The 18,205-nt window shown below is 44.3% G+C and overlaps 2 long non-coding RNA genes across 2 annotated transcripts; one reads left to right on the forward strand and one right to left on the reverse strand.

Annotated features, from left to right (window-relative positions):
• Positions 1-8,097: 8,097 nt before the first annotated feature.
• Positions 8,098-10,312, reverse strand: LOC118215733. The gene is made up of 2 exons (XR_004762880.1): positions 10,230-10,312; positions 8,098-8,802 (listed from the first exon to the last, which is right to left on the reverse strand). It is a non-coding gene; the product is annotated as an uncharacterized LOC118215733 (long non-coding RNA).
• Positions 10,313-14,695: 4,383 nt separating this feature from the next.
• LOC118214694 lies at positions 14,696-17,605 on the forward strand. The gene is made up of 3 exons (XR_004762672.1): positions 14,696-14,712; positions 16,752-16,898; positions 17,003-17,605. It is a non-coding gene; the product is annotated as an uncharacterized LOC118214694 (long non-coding RNA).
• Positions 17,606-18,205: the final 600 nt, after the last annotated feature.

An 18,205-nucleotide genomic window follows, 5' to 3' on the forward strand; every position in this document is an offset into this window, starting at 1 on the left:
GAGTCGCGCTTGCCAAGTGACCCGTGACCATGAGTGGACAAGGTCGCCAGTCCTGAATCCTTTTTTTTTTCTTTCTTTTTACAGCTCCTCCTGTCTCCATGTGCCCACACCAACTCCCCCTCCCCTCCCCAGACAGGCCAATAACAGTCACAATAAAAATGAGCTATTTATATATATATATATATATATATATATACACATAATACATACATATGTATTCATATATATTTCTTTCCTTCATTTTTTCTTTCATTCTTTCATTCTTTCTTTCTTTCTTTCGTTTTAAAAAGGCCTGGTGACGAACCTACCGTCCTGTTGTCCACTGGGTGTGAGCTGTCATGACAGGAGACTGATGACAGAAAAACATGTGGGTGGAGAGGGGAGGAGGGGGGATCCACAACAGCAGCGAAGGATTCTGGGAAAACAATAGGAGAGAACAGTCATAGGGCATGGGGTTGAGAGGTGGGTTAGTGCTGGGTGGGGGGAGATGAAACTAGGAGCGCATTATAACCTCACTCTCCCCCCCACCCCACCCCACCCCCCCGCTCCCGTAATTGCGGGCGTATACCGCGCAGTGTCGCCCGCCGCCGAGAGGCTCTGATTTAATGGCGTATTTACATTCACTGCGTGGGTTTATGTGCGGGCGCCGCGGCGACCGCCGCCCGCGTTTCCGCGTGGCGAAATAAGTCAAGGCGGCCCTGTCAATCAGGGCCTGATTTTTCTGTCTCTAATGGGATGTTATATACTCCTAACCCCGGCTATGGCCGCAATACATCAAAGGAATAATGAGAACAGGAGCTCACACATGTCCTCTTTCAGGAAGCCTTGTAATAAGGTTAGTAATAAGGGGTGGAATGGGCCGGGAGGTTGTATTTCAATCCAGCCGCCTCCTGCCATTGTGGCCCGGCCCCGGTGCATTGTGGGGGGAGATGTTGAGAAAGGGCCTTTCATTGTGACAGTTTTTTGAAGGCCAGAACCTGGCAGAACAAAAAGCCTCACATCCCATAATTCACGTCGAAGGCACTCGGTGTTGCGTCGAGAACAAATTGAACCTGGGCAAACTCAAGGTTAGCGTTTATTTGGACAAACTGATTATGAATCGCGCACATTCTGCATTGCCGGGGCTCCATACATTCGTGGTTCATCCACACAATCCCTAGGATACATTAAGATAACACTTTTTTGTGAAAATATCTAATCCATTCACCAAACATGGTTAAGTTAACCTACCAATTTGAAAGTGCAGATGAAACCTAGTTTTCATTCAGAAAGCTGGTCGCACTGCAACCGAACAAACAGCTGACAGAAAAGGACCCCTTGTCTGGTTGTCCGGGTAACCTGCTGTGACCTCACCTGTGCCAGCTCTACCGTTGAGACGGAAGTTACCCCCAGGGCGTACCCTGTACCCCTGAACCTGTTCCCCCAGCCCTCTGAACATTCTTTGCTCCTGTAAGTACAGTGGAGTGACTGAGGTTAGTGATGCTATCATGGACCAGCATATGGCACCATTTCAGAGCTATTCAGGACATTTAGCTCCTGTGGAAATAAGACATTGTTATCTCTGAGTTCATGACCGGAATGCTGTACATACAGTACATTGCTCCTGTGATATTTATCTACGAGGCAATACCGTATTAGCCTTTAAGTCACTCTGCATATCACTTATTATTAATAATAATAATAATAATAATAATAATAATAATAATAATAATAATAATAATAATAATAATAATAATGTATATAGTGGATCGGGGATTATCGCCCTTCCTCTATGTATACAGAGTTGAACTCTACAAATAAACGTTCCTTTCATGTTAGCAATCCACATGCAGCTCACTGTTAGCATAAAAACAGCATTTAAACTTCAAAGACCACGTGTGAATCAGCAGACCCACTCAAATACAATCCCACAGCGGGGGAAACAGTATTTTAGGTGATTCCTTTACCTGATCCCACACACCATTATCCTTCAGCTGCGTGGGGGATTTCGCACACACACACACACAAATAGAAAACTACTTGCAAGGACGTGTCAAGTGTCTGTTGAGGTCACTCGGTTTAAACATGTGAAGATTGCTTGCTCGTGTCCTTCTGAGGGTCTGGAAATATGTTTACGGAGGTCAGAAAGGGGCACGAACACAAAGCAAACTGTACCTCTTGACTTAAATGTTTGCATTATTAATTTTTTTCTAACTGGGGTCCTCACTAATGATATCAAAATAAAATTACTGACTAATATTCATGCTACCGCTACTGCTCACAGTGCCCTAAATTCAAATGTAAAGAGAATTCCTGAACAGTGGTGGAGAAACTGCTAGCTGACCCCCCAACCCCCCGCCCCCCCCCCCCCCCCAAACTCAAACAGCGATCAGTTTTCATGGGAATGGATATTTTTTATATCCTAGAATGTACTGTGACAGCAGGAGTAAGAGGAGAATACTACATTAAGCTCCTGATGCCAAATTCAAGTGTACAGACTGTATAAGGATCACATAGAATACTTTATGGCTTATGATGGGTATTGATACTCTGCGAAGTGTGTGTTCAAGTGCAATGATGAAGCAGGACACAGCCACCTGTTTTGTGTGTGCTAATAACCTGGCCTACTTGCACATTTCACTGGTAATTGAAACTGCCAAGCACCCCTCCCCAAACACTGTCCTCCATCAATGTACAGGGTCTGAGAACAAACAAATAAACCATCTCTGAATCTGACACCCAATCCAGTGATTTATGACTGCATTTATGCTGCTGAATTTATTTTGCTATGCCATACTGTACTGCAAATCTACTGCCATTATTATTATTATTATAATTATTATTATTACTATTATTATTATTATTATTATTATTATTATTATTATCATCATCCTTTTATGGAAGCTAGCAGTAGCTGAGGTAAAGCCAGTAGCTATAAACACAACACAAACCCATAGCACCATATGAGAGGCTCAGTCAGACAGCTCATTGTGTTGAGGCTTCAGATGCACTTTGAGGTCTCAATCTCTACCTTTAAAGGGCCCTTCGCTTTCTTTGTACCTGCATAGAGACGGAGAGAGAACAAGGGAAAGAGATATGCCAGTGAGAGAGAGACAGAGCGAGAGAGAAAACGACGAAAAGGAAGAGAGAGAGGGGAAACGGGGAGAGAAAGGGGGATGAAGGGAGAAAACTGTGACACAATTGTGAATTTGTAGTCATTATAGTCATAATATCTTTCCCATTTTCATGATTTGATATTGTCTTAGCGCTTTTTCTGCTAAGTGCTTTACCTGTGCGCTCTGGGAATGTGAATGTATGGTTGTCACGCCAATAAAGCAGTGAAAATGCACAAAGTTAAAAAATCGAGAGAGATAAAGAAGAAGAGAGATGGAAAGAGCGAGACGGGGAGAGAGGGAGAGAGAGAGAGCTGTGCTGCAGGGTTCAAAGCCCCCGGGAGAGTGGATCTTGTCAGGGAGATCACAACAGTCTGTCAGCCTCACAGTGGAGACCGAAGCAGAACAGAGGACAGGAACTAATATCTGAGAGGCGCGGCGCGATCGTTCGGCAAATAAAGGATGCCCCTCCGCCGGCAATAACCGCGGATTAACCGTAAGCCCTTAACGGCAGAACCGCCGTCGGAACGGACCTCCTCCCAACACGCGGCCGCTTCCGGGCCTCCTGGGAAGGCCTGTTTTTGTTCAGGTGCGGACGCGCGGCTGCTAAATTAATGACACGTTAATTCAGCTAAAGGCTCAAAACTGCATCAGCACAACAACTGCTCTGTTAAACACACACACGCACACACACACACACACACACACACACGCATACACACAACACACACACAAACACATACACACACACACACATGCACTCAAACGCACACACACACACACACTCACACACACACACACATGCACTCAAACGAACACACACACACACTCACACATATGCTGTTGAGACAGCAACACTCACTTCAAAGACACAGCGAGGCGCTGATCCCAGCGGCTGTTCCCTGGCCCCGGGACTTCCTCCCAGCCGACCGGGGCCCCAGGAAGAGCGCCTGTTTGGGCAGGGGACCCGAGGAAGCGGCCCCGTTTGGGGAGAGGGGCCCATCAAAGCGCCCCGTGTTCTTCTGGAGGTGTTTTGATGTGCTCTGCCAGCGTCCGTCCCTCGCCGGGCCGGACAGGATGGCGGAATGCTGACGGGGGGAAGAAGGCAGCGGGCTTTGATCTCAACGCGCATGAGTGCCACTGACTGCCTCCACCGGACAGCCTCTCATTTCCCTTTGTAATGAACGTCTGCACGGCGACTCCCACAGCTTCTCCTCTGGAGGGGCTATTCAGTCTAACTGCAGCATGTTTGAGGAAGAGCTTTTTTAAAATAAAAAAAAATTGTATTTCTTTTATACAAGTTAATTTTTCTATATTAGTATACTATTTTATTATTTTTATTTTATTATCATATATTATATCTCACAACAGATGTAATTGGTATGTTAATCACATGCATTTTAGCCCCACTTAGAGGAAGGGCAATTTCATTAACAGGAAAATCAGTGCTGGAGAGATGTTCAGTAAATCAGCCTCTCCTCCTAACCTGTGACTTTTTGGAAAGCACAGGAAAGGACAGGAAAGGGGCGTTTAGTCTGGCATTCGGGAAGCAGGGGTGCCGCAGATGGGAGCAGTGCTGAACCCCTGTCTGGATAAGAGACCAGGGGTATTGGAGAAGAGGGGGTCTAACAATTTCCCCAAAAATATGTCCAATCTGTTATCAATGCAGTTACCAATGCATTTGAGACATTTGAAGTTATGTAGAATCGCTAGTTCATTCAAATTTACTTGATGCACCTGCCAATTTCATTGCTGAACATGTTCTTTCAATGATTGCCAAAATAACTAAAATGTACCTATAAATACTATTATGTATATTATTTTTACATGATGTAAAAAATTGCATATTTTGTTTTATTCTGTATAAGTTTGAAATGTATATCTAACTCTTTAGAAATAAAGTGTCTCAGGATGGTATCTTGTGTTTCAGCTCAAAACATAATCCGTGTAATAGCCTATTACAATAATAGACTACTAAGAGTAAATATCCCTCTAAGACAGGGAGTTAAATATGTAAACTAAGTAAATATTTAGTAGCCTGAATACTTTTAAAAGAGCTGGGTTGTACAAATTGTAGCACAAATGATATTTTATGCAGAAGGACCTTTTTATGTCAGTTTAATTGCAATTAAGTGAAATAATGCCAAACAAATACTTTACTTAGCCTTATTAGTTGTTATGAATTTGTCTGAAACTCAAAGTTAAAGAAAGAGAATTGTATTTGAATACATTTCAGTAATCTTGGCTCACGGTGAAATGCTAATTCATAATCATTGCTGTTTTCTTCCCAGACATGGTTTGGTGAGCCATTTAATGGTGGCCATTAAAATGAATTTAAAACCCAGCAATGCTAGCATTTATTTTACACCAGATTATTTTAGGACAAACATCGACTGAATCTTAGAGAACCGTCACAGTACTACTGAATCTCCCCTCTTCGTCTAGGATGTCTTGAAGGATCCAGACCTTGGTAATTTAATCCTCAGTGCCAGGTTGGGTTAAACCTCTGTGTACCTGCCCGCGTATGCACAGGTGACAGCACCTCGTCAGGAATATACCAAACACTTAAACGTGCGGAGCTGTCACCACCCCAACACTACGCCCATCTCCCTGTTAACGGGAGGCGTGCTGCGCTGTGGGTGGTGGTGGTGGGGGGGGTTTGAGGGGGTTGTCACTGTACGACAGCGGGTAAATTATTATCATCAATCTCGCAGGTAAAGAACAGACAATTACAGTCGATTAAAACGGCGCGCTCGCGACGCAGCCCGCGGCGTACCCCCGGGGACCGGCCGAGCCGCGCCTGTCTCCCGGTCCCTGTCGCCGAGAGGAGCTCCCTCTGCGGTCCCCGCGCGCCGCTCCGCCGGCAGGCTCCACCCCCGCAGGCGTGCGTTGCGTAGCGGCCCGGGAGACGGGCTCCTCGCGTTTATCTTTGAGCGCGAGCGGTGCGGCGCTCCAGCGAAGCGCGGGGTCTCCAAGGAGCCGCTGGGGAGAAATCTGAACCGTTCAAACCGCCGCGTGCCCTCGGCCATCACCGCCGGCACCGCCAGAGCGGGTCACCGGGCTGGCTGCCATTCCTCTAGCCCACCCACACACGACAATCAAAGAAACACACAGCTCTTTTTCTCTCTCTTTCTCTCTATATATATATCTCTCTCTCTCTCTCTCTCTCTCTCGCTCTCTCTGTTGCAGCTGTAGGGTCAACTGCACACCTTCAGCCATTCAGGAGTGTTGCACTTAGAGGTTTCAGTGAGCACACACCCTGATTTCACACCAATAACCCCCCCGAACTGCTGCGTCTGCTCGGGAGCATGCAGCCTTATTGAAGCGGTGGTATGTTTGGGAGTGGAGAGGAGGGGGTGGGGGTTATCTTTGTATGGGTTCTCCATCCAGGATTATGCTGGAGTTCATAATTGCACATAGGGTTTTTTTTTTTTTCTGTGTGTTTGAAGGGGTGGGGGCCGAATGCTGTCTCTCTGCAGCCGTATCCTGACTACATTTCCCAGGATTAACAGCCTTGATGAGAGAAGCCGGTGGCCAGCGGAGCTCCAGATGTGAGAGAGGGGTGAGCGAGGCGGGCGGGCGAGAGCGCAGACACCATTAGAGGCTCCCGTAAATCAGGCCCCCTTATGGCTGCGGGAGGCAGTTTAAAGACCCGTCCGCATTTTCTCTTAACCCGGCCGCTCGTTTCCACGGCAGCCCCCCCCACCCCCCACACACACACCCTCATTAACATCCAGGAGAGGACGGCCGCAAAAACGCTGCCCAACCCGAGCCGTTGCTTCCCTTTCTCTCTGGCCCTCACGTGAGCAGCAGGGGCCGAACACCATGACGTAATCGAATAGCAGAGCCATCGGTCAGGGTACACCATGTAATTAACATTTTTTTTTTTTTTATACCGGAAGCCTAGCTGAGACAGCAGTCTTCGCGGACAACCGAAGAACGTTTCTGGCTGGTGTTCAGACCCGAAGAGGCGAGGTCAGATTTAAATGTGAGGTGGGACGAGGTGCCGCGCTCCGGGCCCATGAATCAGTTTTCCTCTCCTTCTCTGAGATGCAATTTACCGGCAAACCCGAAGGAAAAAAAGAGCTAAGAATTACGGAAGTGGAGGATGCAAACGGACTCGGTTAGGAAATGTCGCCTGATTTACTTTTACGGCTCTCTTCAGGAGCGGGGGAATGATTTATCGCTCATTAAAGTCGAGCCCAAGCTTCCCATTTTTCCCCCTTTTTTTGTTTTGGTGGCCGTGAATGAACTTGGTGCCAAATCCCGCCAGGTTCTAATGTGCGCTACTGGTTCGGCCCCGAACAGGCCGGGGCTAGCCCAGGATACAGCTTCAGCTGAACATGTGCAGACGTCAGAAAACATATTGCCAAAGAGAAAGCACAAGACATTTTTTTAAATAGGTGCTCATACAAATTTATTCAATTAAAATATATTATTGTGTTCTCTAGTATAGAATAACACTGCGGAAGCAGAGAAAGAGAAAGGTCTGTTGCGTGTGACACACGCATAATATCAGCATCTACAGCAGGACAGCCTGCCGGTATCTAGAAGTCAACTTGATCCCGGTCCTCCGGCCAGCTGACTGGACGCTCCAGTTAAAAATGTGAAGTCAGCTGAACTCAGTGACCTGGCCTCCTCCATGAGGGGCTCTTGCTCCACCCCCACGCCCCTATTCCTGCGGTTCTGACAGCTGTCCCAGGCCCATGCGATTCCCCACACTCTCTGGCCACTTAAATCCCAGGCAGCCCCGTTGCCATCCAGTAGCACCAATTTCAACCATTTGGGTCACGGTACTGCCAAGGTTGGCTTGGACAGGAGTCGAGATTAAAATCTTTACCCCAGCATGTCCTTCTTCCTCTTTGTCAGCCAGCACCTTCACCCAACACAGCACTCACCCTTACTTGTGTCAAAGCTTCAGTGTGTTAAATGACTAGATTTTCTACCCTTTCATGGTCATTCGCATTCTCAGGCTGTGATGTCATCAATGTGGGACAGGGAGTGGTTGGCATCAATACCCACAGATGCTTTATTGCAAGTCAGCTCAGTCAGTGCTTTCAAAGGGATTTAGTCGTAATATATAATTGAATACATGTATAATGTATTATAATTGGATCCATAATTCCAGCAAAGTTTGTGAATATGACCTGGTACTCAGTATCAGTACTCAGAACAAACACTATTATTCTTATTGCAGTAATACTAATTATGAATCATTTACTGTCAATAGCAACTTCATCATGATGGTAATGATGATGATTATGGTGATAAAATTGATTATTAAGCTAATGAGGATTATGATGATGATGATAATTATTATTAGTAGTAGCAGTTGTAGTGGGAGTAGTAGTAGTAATATTAACAAAAGACAAAGAAATATGATTAATACGAAAAAGCTTCAAGTAATAAGTAATAAGTTATTACCGCAGCTGTGCCTAGTATTTCTAGACTGTTCACTGTAATTTTCAGGCTGTCAGCAGTGTGTGGTGGATGACACACGCAGACTCCAGCAGTACGCCGGGTCCTGTCTCCTTTCCTGTCTCCACAGGAAGTTGAGCGCTGCCCCTGCTTCCTGCCCAGCGGCTCGCTCGCGGTGGTGTCACGTCCTGATGTCCCGGAGCATGGCCCTTTGTTCATCACGACTCCGTCCTCCCCCCTTACACGTGCACGCCTCATTATCTGTCCCGAGGCCAGACTCAATTTCCCCTGCCTGAGACACAGGAAGAGGAAATGAACACAGCCGAGGGAGGCAGGGAAGGAGGGAGGGAGGGAGAGGGGCGAGGAAGGAAAAGAGAGAAAGATGAGTAATGCTGACACAGACTTGACTTTTAAAGGCTCTTTATTCATTATGCTAAAGAGCATATTCTGGATTAGCGGGAGGGCAATGAAATAGAGAAAAAAATATGGAGCAGGTTCAACAGTAGTGGCCCCATAAGGACAGCCGTTTGCATTGCATTTACAAGCCGTTTGCATTGTTTTCAGTTCTTCCACAGACTATTCAATTGCAGTAATGAATGTTAATGTTTATGGGTAGCAGGGCCAGGCAGGAAAAGATAAGGACGCTTTGCTTGTACGAGCAGCATAGATTGTGGGAGAGAATCGCTGTCACCTGTCTAAGGGACTGTACTAATGCTCTGAGAATTCTTCGACAGTTCATTTAGTTTATTACCAGGCTCAGTTATTACACCCACATCACCAGAAGTGAGTGAAACTTCATGAAATCCAAAATGAGGAGGGCTAGCGTGTGCTAGCTCTTGTTAACCAATCATTGCATTTTTCTAAGGATGGCAAACTCTTCATTAGTTCAAACATGTCAGAGACTGAAAGCTATGTGTGCTGACAGTGCCATGTCTGGGGCCTCTCTACATTTTGACATGGTGACTTTGATGATCAGGGTGACAACATGCCATCTGACCTAAGGTAAAAAATAAAGAAAAACTATCATGTGTGACCTCAAGGGGTCACGGTGGGTCACTAAACGCCACTGAAAATAACGCCCAACTTTAACAGGTGCTCCTAGGAGAAGCAGAGGGGGTTGCTGACCTTGGACCCACAGCGAAGGTTCATTCAGGAGAGCAAAATTAAAGAAAGAAGCCACGCTTCAACTAAAGATTTGACAATTTGAAGTTACTACACCTAGACCAAATGCCTGCTTTTTTCAGCAATGAAAAGCTACCCTGTGCCTGTGCAGGACCTGTCCTTTGTCCAGTCCTTTGGCTGTTAACAATGGCTGCTGTTGCTCCAGTTCCATGTATGTAAAAACGTACGCACGTTTGATTGCAAGTGGGTCGTCTGTAACCGTCAGACAGACAACGACATTGCTCTGCTACAAAGCAAACAATGCACAGACAAATGCATTATTTATTAATCAATTCCTTTACATGTTATAGAAACCGTTGCGTATGTTTGGTCTAGTATTACCCGTGCAGGGATCAGATTGTTACAAAACCAATGGCATGGTAACCTTCAGTATTGAAAGAGACGCGTGTCAGAATTTCTGTAAACACGGGCTACCAGTTATTTTACTCGGGGTCACCATTTAAGCAGAGAGCAGAGCAGCATTCCTTACCCTGTGCCTCTCCAGGACAGTTCACAGGGACACAGCTGTCAAATCACATTTTATTTCTCTCATCTCACCTGCGCTGTTTTTAACCTCCCTGTAGAGAATTTCCCAGCAAAACAAGATCAGGCACCATCGAGGTTCAAGGAACCTTATCCGTGTTGCATCACCATCTAGTGGGAATATGAAGGTATTGATGTTACTTTGGGGGGAGCTGCTCCATCAGTCCATTGGTCAGAGAGTGAAATTGTGTAAGCACAGCCAGAAAAATAAAGCTATTTAAAAATATTAAAATCCAAATCTACTGAAGCGCAGAATATAGATAATGAACACAGATGCACGTTGGTATTAAAAAAAAAAACTGATTTTAAAAATTGTAGTATGTGATCCAACTATTGTGTCTTTTAACGACACAATATATTGTACTAAATCACAGTCGTTTTATTTTCTTTGTTTAGCGCTAACTTTTGCGTGAAATAACCTTGTGACTTCTTGAAAATGAATCCCAGAGCCGGCTGACTCCCTCCATTAAACACAGAGGGACACCTTGTCACTGTCAGCCATTTTTGTGCCCATTAAAAAAAGGAGAATGACGAGCAGAGGTCTTCGCTGGGAGAAAAAAAAAAAAAATCAGTGGTGGGAGTCACAGGGATCAATTCGCATTACTGAAAATAACCCCCGCGTCCGTGCCCCGCTGAACCTGTCCCCCCGTCCCCCCCGTCCCCTCAGGACCACCCCCTCTCTGCCCCCTGGCGAAACGTGACACCGGCAGGTGGCCTGAGTCACAGGACCTGCCGGAAGCACGTTCCGGTCGGGAATAGCCACCGAGAGACCCCCTGTGCATTTCTCTTCAGCGGCCCTGTGACCCCTGAGTTAACACATCTCCCCCCCCCCACATTCCCCCCGCCCCCGTTCCCCTCGCGCCATAAGGAAACGGCAGCCTCGGCGGGGCACGTCTGCCGAGCCTCCGCCAAATTACGATCGGCCGCCTCCGAGAAACCGGAGCGCCGACCGCGCTGGAGGGAAGACGCGGCGTCGGCGCTAACGCGCGCGGGGCTCCTCCTCCCCGCCCGCGGTTCGCTGCGGTTCGCCTCGTCGCCCGCGCTGATTTTATCCGCCCTCTTTAATCTGCCGGGCGATAGCATCTCGCCGCGCCGCGCGCCTGCGCTCCGCGGCCGCCCATCAGTCACAACACGCCTTCTTTACACGCAAGTGTTCATAACGCCGCCGCCGCCGCCGCCGCCGCCGCCGCCGATACGCCGGGAGGGTAACTCAACCTTCCGGCCGGCATTTCTCGGGTAAAATGTCACATGCTCTCATTATCAGTCACCGGGGGACGGATGACGCGTGGGCGCCCGGCGAACAAAGAGAACCTGAGACGTGACAGCTGCAGGACGGAACTGCACCGCAAGTCTGCAACTGCAGACAAGACTCCACATCTGAGAAATATCGTTTTTGGTTTTTTTTTTCTCTTATTTTTTCTCCCCCCGTTCCTGCCAAACTTGTTAATGTCAGCGGAAACTGTACATGTGAGACAACGTCGCGGCAAGCTTTAGTCAAAAATCTACGGTCTCTCTGAAACGCACATGCACACACACACGTGCACGCACGCACCCACACACACACGCACACGGACACACACGTGTTGATATAACTGTGCAACCTTTCAAATCAGATTACTACCTGCCATCAGGATCTATCAAATGTCCTTTGCCAGTGTAACTTCTTGAAATATTTTTAATTACATGTAAGCCTGTAAACAGACTACAATGACCCAAATAAGTATATTTATATTTACATATATACATTTAAATGCTAACACATTATGGTTTAATAAAACAGGGTTTTAGTCCATTGTATTAATTATTAAGTTATGAGTACAGTAGGTAGAATGAGAACATTATATGTAAAAATCGAAAAATGTAATGATGGACAGTGAAGAGTCATGAAACCTAAAATGGGTGGAGCTAACATCCACTGTTGATTGACAGTTTGTATTAGGTTCGTCCAGAAGTGGGACTGACGACATCTCAGACTCCCTCCTCTATATACTGTACAAGTATGATTACTATTATTACTATTATTATTATTATTATGGCCCTTGCCAGTTAATTTCCTTCAGTGCAAGTCATTTCATTTTTGCTCAGTTTGATATTTCTTCTCGATTTAGAATTCACTCAGTTTGAGATTCATTTGACTCGCAGTAGATTGTTGAGCTTGCCATGTGGATCAGCTGTCAGAGACTGGCTGTTAATTAGAAATTGAGCACATCTGTTGAATATTCTTCCTGAACTGCCTCAGCCACCCTTGTCTACATAACTCCTGTTGTTTTCTTGTTGCATAGAAAACAAAAGAAATTGTGATTTATAAAGGAAAACTGCAAAGAAATGTTTTTTCCTCCTTCTAAATTGAAGAGATTTTTGTCAATGATAATTTCATAATTTAAACTTAACTTCTGTTTTTCTGAATAAAAATGTATTCTCCCTTTTTCTTATTTTTGTGTCTGGAACTGGTACTCAAACTAATCAAGTGGGGTTTGGGAAAACAGTACTGCCACAAAAATACAAGCAAGAAATCATGTAGATACACAATGGTCCCCAGTAAAAGCAGAACAACACTGACATATAATCTGTAAAAAAAAAAAAAAGAAAGAAAAAAGTGCAAGAGCAGACTTTCCCTCCTCAGTGTTCCCTTCCAGGGCCAGGTCTGTTGACCCTGTTCTAGTTTACTCTCTGACCCGCCCCCACCTCCCCACCCCCCTCCCCCTTAGGCCTGGGGTTGTTCCAACAGAGGTGTAACATTAGCCGATTCTGTAACACAAGGGCAGAGGAACACGCGCCCGTTCACCTCCCGCTCAGCACCTACGCCACTCTCTCTGTGGAAAATCCCAAAATCAATACAAGGCCGTGATCTAACCATGTCTGGGGCGAAGACCAGCGCGCACGCGGGGGGGTCGCCAGGGGCCGTGCAGCAGGCAGGACAAACCTTCAGCTGTGATAGTCTGAATTCATTGGCCAGTTTTCAAGGTTGTCCTGCAGTTTTTTTTTGTTTTTTTTTGCTTGAACTAGGGTCCAGCATTATATATTTTTAAAAATATCAACATATTGATGGAAGATATCTAAATAATTGAATATATTCAATATTTTATGGCAAACCATGGCATGTGATCATATGTATACTGGAAATTAAACACTACATAGATTGGTGACAATTCACTTTGTTATTCTTTTACTATTTTTTTAAAACAGTATTGTGGCATAACATTTTGATAAAACAGGGAGAATCTTGCCTTGGAGAATTAGGTGCAGACCGAAGTCCATTTTAAACACTTGACTCTGTGCGCAACTTAAGTCTGACACACCCTCTGAACATCAACGGAATACCTTTTGAATTTTGATGAGACATACCCTCTAAATATCATTGGTTAAAATACTCCTGGTAGCCGACAGAATACTTTGGCTGTGTTAACCATACACTTACGGACATATGGGCGTGGTAATGTGAGTAACATTTAAATTCTTTAAACCAGTGGTGTCAAACTCGTTGCCATGGAGGGCCGTGTGTATGCAGGTTTTCATTCCAACCAATTAATGCTGCCTTAATTGAGTCCAATTACTCATTCAGTCATATGCGTTTAACTGCATTGAAGCACAGAATATAAGAAAATTTTTATTTAGACAATGTGGGTCACCATAGACGTCGGGTCACCATTGTGCACAAACCTGCATCCCTAATTCAGCAAATAATTTAACTAATTATATAATCAAGATCTGAGGCTGGAATGAAAACCTGCATACACACGGCCCTCCATGGCAACGAGTTTGACACCACTGCTTTAAACTATCAAAAGTCTGGTTGTTGGCTAGCAAGCAAGTGGTAGTTAATTGGTCAGTTAGATAGCTAGCTGTCACGGTTGTGCCTCCTCTGTTCCCGCCTGTGCCTCCTCTGGTCCCGCCTCCCCGTAGTTTTTGTCCTGTCTCGCGCCCCTTAGTTGGTCTGCCTGCGCTTCGTGTCTGGTTATTGTTAATTGTTGTGGTAATGGGTTAATTGTTATCACATTCCACACGCGTCTGCTTGTTGTCTTGTTTCATTCCGCACCCGCCTGCTCGTTGTCTGTGATTGTCTCCAAGTGTGTCTTGTTACCCTGTGTATTTAAGTCTTGCTTCTCTGTCACTCAGTACTGCAAACCTACTGTTTCTGTTCCCAGTGTCTGTGACCCATGTTTCAGATTTTCTGGTGTTTTCCGAGTTCCCTGCGTGTTTCGAGTGTTTTGAGTTCCATTACGTGTTTTCTGGATTTAGTTTTCTTTTGGAATTGCCCCTCTTAGCCTTTTGTTTGTTCTCATGTTGTGTTTATTTTTATTTATTTCACCAGGCAAGTCATTAAAAACATTCTTATTTACAATGGTGGCCTGTTAAGTAAAGTCTTCATTTGAAATATCCTTTTGGCTCCTGTGTTCTTACTCTGCACTTGCGTCCTATTCCAAGCCAAAACCTTAACAGCTAGCTGTGTGTAAATAATGTTACTGATGTGTGCCAAGGAAGCCCGGTCTGTGTTAAGGTGGGAACAAGATGTTATCGTAGCTTTAACGTTATTCATTTCCAATCATTTTTAATTGAAGGACTGTTGTGAAACAATATTTATGCATTCAGTATATTCAGTATTCCAATATAAGTGAAATTGTCATATTGTGAACATCGATATGAGCTTCATATTGAAAAATATCAACATATCTAAATATCACTGGACTCTACTACCTGCATGTCTCATATGAGGCTATGAACTCTGCTGCACAGCAAATGGGTACTAATGAACTTTAGAGAAAAAGAAGAATGGTGCTCATTTAATAAGGTTAGCAAACTCAACCGGATGGTAATTCTGAGAAGAAACTAAGACAATCCCTCTGCATTTTGCAGTGACCATTATGCAGGCTAAAATGCAGCTGTAGCAGTGCTTCCATGAGTGCTGGTGACACAGTAGTACTTCTAGAGGGGTGCAATCGATTATTCTAAATTTGTAGGGGGGGAAAGTGGAGATGGATTCAAATTATTATTATTAGTAGTAGTAGTAAAACAAAATGACCGACTGCAGGAAGTGTCAGTCCTGAAGCTCCACCCCCTAGTTCTATCGTTCCGTCAGATGCATCATTGTAGATTGCTCTCCATGAATGATCTGTCCACCTGTCTGCTTCTTCTTTCTCTTTTTGCACACATGATTTCTACACTACCCAAGTAAGTATTCAGAAATATATCTCTCCCTGTCTCTGTTCTCCTGAAACAAAGAATTCCCAGCCCAGATGTTTCACCTGTGAGAGCAGAACTCCTCTCATCCATCCGAGCAGTCCCAGGGAATCTTAATGGCTATGTGCGCTCATCTGACCAGAAACAGTGTTGCGCAGCTGATAGTCACAGTTAAAGGGACAGTTCATGTCTGTGCGTGATGAGGGATACTTTACATACTTTATAAAGGTTTCAGATGACCTGCTGGCTTCACGATAGTGGGTGTCAGAGTTTTCAGGGGTTTTGTGGTTAAAGGTGTGAAATACACTTTCAGTGGCTCCACAGCAGCTTGTGCAGTGATTTAATGCCTCCAGAGATTGTACCTGTGTTCAGTCTTACTTTCAGTTGGAAATTCCTATGTTCATGCAACCTGTGTTCAAGGAAATTGGAATTGGGCTTCCAATAACAACATTACTACACAGGTTTTTTTGTAAACAAAAACTATAAAAGAAACTGGCTCATAAGCATACAGTAGCTTCTGGAAACATAGTAAGTCATGGTGTCACATTTTGCTTCACTTCCCAGCTGGCCAATGGCAGCGTTTTGGCCTTACAGACGTATGCACACTTTCAGCTCACGTTGAGTCTGGGAAGGGGGTCACATTCATCTTGAGCTGCATCAGTGGGCAATGCAGGCACAGAATCGTCACAGGGAACAAAGCAGAGTTATCGCCCAAGCCTGCCAGGGAAAAACAATGGCAGATCACTGGGCTCAATTGGGACAAAACAAAAAAAAAACAGGGTAATTGGAAAGTCTTTTGGTCTTTCGCTCTCACTTTCTGAATCTCTTGTTTGGAGCTTCTGTTTTGATGGAACTGCCTTTATGGCTACATAACGCTTTGCCATTTAGTAGATGTTGTCCAGGTGATTTACATATATTTTAAATTATTTTTTACATACAACCCGTTGATACAGCTGGGCATTTCACAAGCTACTGGTACACAGCTAAAGGATGCAATTGCAGCACTCCAGCTGCGAATCTTAGGAAACTGGGAAACTGCCAGTTCCCAAACCATTAGATTACATTGCCCTCCAAAAAAGCACAAGCAAGCAGCTTAAATCATCAGTACCTGGTTTAACTCATATGGTGACTGGCAGTTTGAAATATTTAGACCGAAATCTATTTACAGTATGTAATGTGTTTTCCCCTGGATAATACATTTTTTAACTGTTCAAATAACTGGATAAGGGCTTATAGATGCAGCCTACACTTGCAGTGTATATTCAGTTTTGTGTCAAAGAAGATTGTATAGCGTAAGCGAAGGAGCAATTACATTTTTAACGATCAGTCGACATTCAGATGTTTATTCGTCCATCGCAGGCTTTCTGCCTTCCCCAGGACCTCCACCCACTTGGTGTCACCTGAAATGGATTTGCTTTGCTTCTCTGAAATGTTCCATTCTGCAATTCAACGGGGACCGTACAAATTGCCGGCACGGTGCTGAAAAACTCCAACGAGACTGATGTAGTGAGTTTTGCAAATTCGAAGTTGCGATTGACCTTGCCCGGAGTGAAATCACACTTTCAGAGTATACATCTCTCTCCATCTCTTTCGCTCTCTTTCTCTTTCAGCCTCTCTGTACTTCTCAAAAGAAAGAGAAGAGAACATTGCCAAGTAATTTCAGCCATACCAGTTACCTGTCACAAGATTAGTCAAGCAAAGCGGTGAAATCTGAAGCTGGAACCCGTTTGAAAGCTCAGAGGCCAGCGCTCTCTCTTTCTCTCTCTCTCTCTCGCCTTCAAAGTTTACATTGTCACTAGGTACAGTATACCACAGGCACACAAACCTGGCCTGGATTTAATAGCATTGTGTCCTTGGTTTGTCCTTCAGTGAAGCTTTTTCACAAATTAAATGTGTTTTTTTTTTCATGCACAGTTTTCTGTTAATTCCTGCTACCTCCAAACTTTCTGCATAACAAGTCATAACAAATCAAAAATGACATTTGCTTGAATTTGTGCCTGATTTTTTTTTTTTAATCTGCTTTGGATGGTTTGATTGAGGCCTAATTTTTTGGCAACAGTATCAATGTTTGACCAATAATGTACTGCTTTTACTTGAAGCTAACAAAAAAAAGCAAAGCCTGTAATTCTGTAATTTTTCACTTGTACTGATGTTGTGAATTTTACATGCTTACAATTTCACTCTATTTATGTTTATGTAATTGGAAAAGGAGCCATTGGATGTGACATAATTAACTATCACATCACTTCTGGAAGATAAATAAATAATTGCATTCAAAAATGTGTGCGCTCTAAAAAAAAAAAAAAACATAAGTGAAATAAGATGCAGTCAATCAAAAGTCCTTTTCTAATCGTGTCCTGTTAGCAGCCATGGTAATACTTTCAGTGTAAAATGCATTTGAACAACCGTGACAGCAACGATGAAAAAGAAATGTGATTTACATGTAATCTAATGTGAGCCAATCAATCAACAGACAAGCAGGCAGCAACAATTATGATGCATTTTATCCACTTTGACGTTTGATACGTATTCATTATTCATATGCCTATTTTTACTAACAGAAGGGAGAAAAAAGTAAATCCGTAATCTGTAAATCCTCTAACAACATGCCATGAATTTATTTTATTTCTTAAAAAAAAAAAAAAAAAACAATTTCTCTTTCCTTTCACATTATATTGTGGAGCAGACATAGCCTTTAGCTTCCTGGACTGCCTTAGCCTATTAATTCCTTCTTTCATAAACTCCAAAATGCATCACGCAGCTGAGAATGATACAAAATGGAGCTGTCATAATCTGTCGCTTTGCACTTTCAC

The sequence above is a fragment of the Anguilla anguilla genome, chromosome 16, assembly GCF_013347855.1.
Source record: "Anguilla anguilla isolate fAngAng1 chromosome 16, fAngAng1.pri, whole genome shotgun sequence".
Lineage (NCBI taxonomy): Eukaryota > Metazoa > Chordata > Actinopteri > Anguilliformes > Anguillidae > Anguilla > Anguilla anguilla.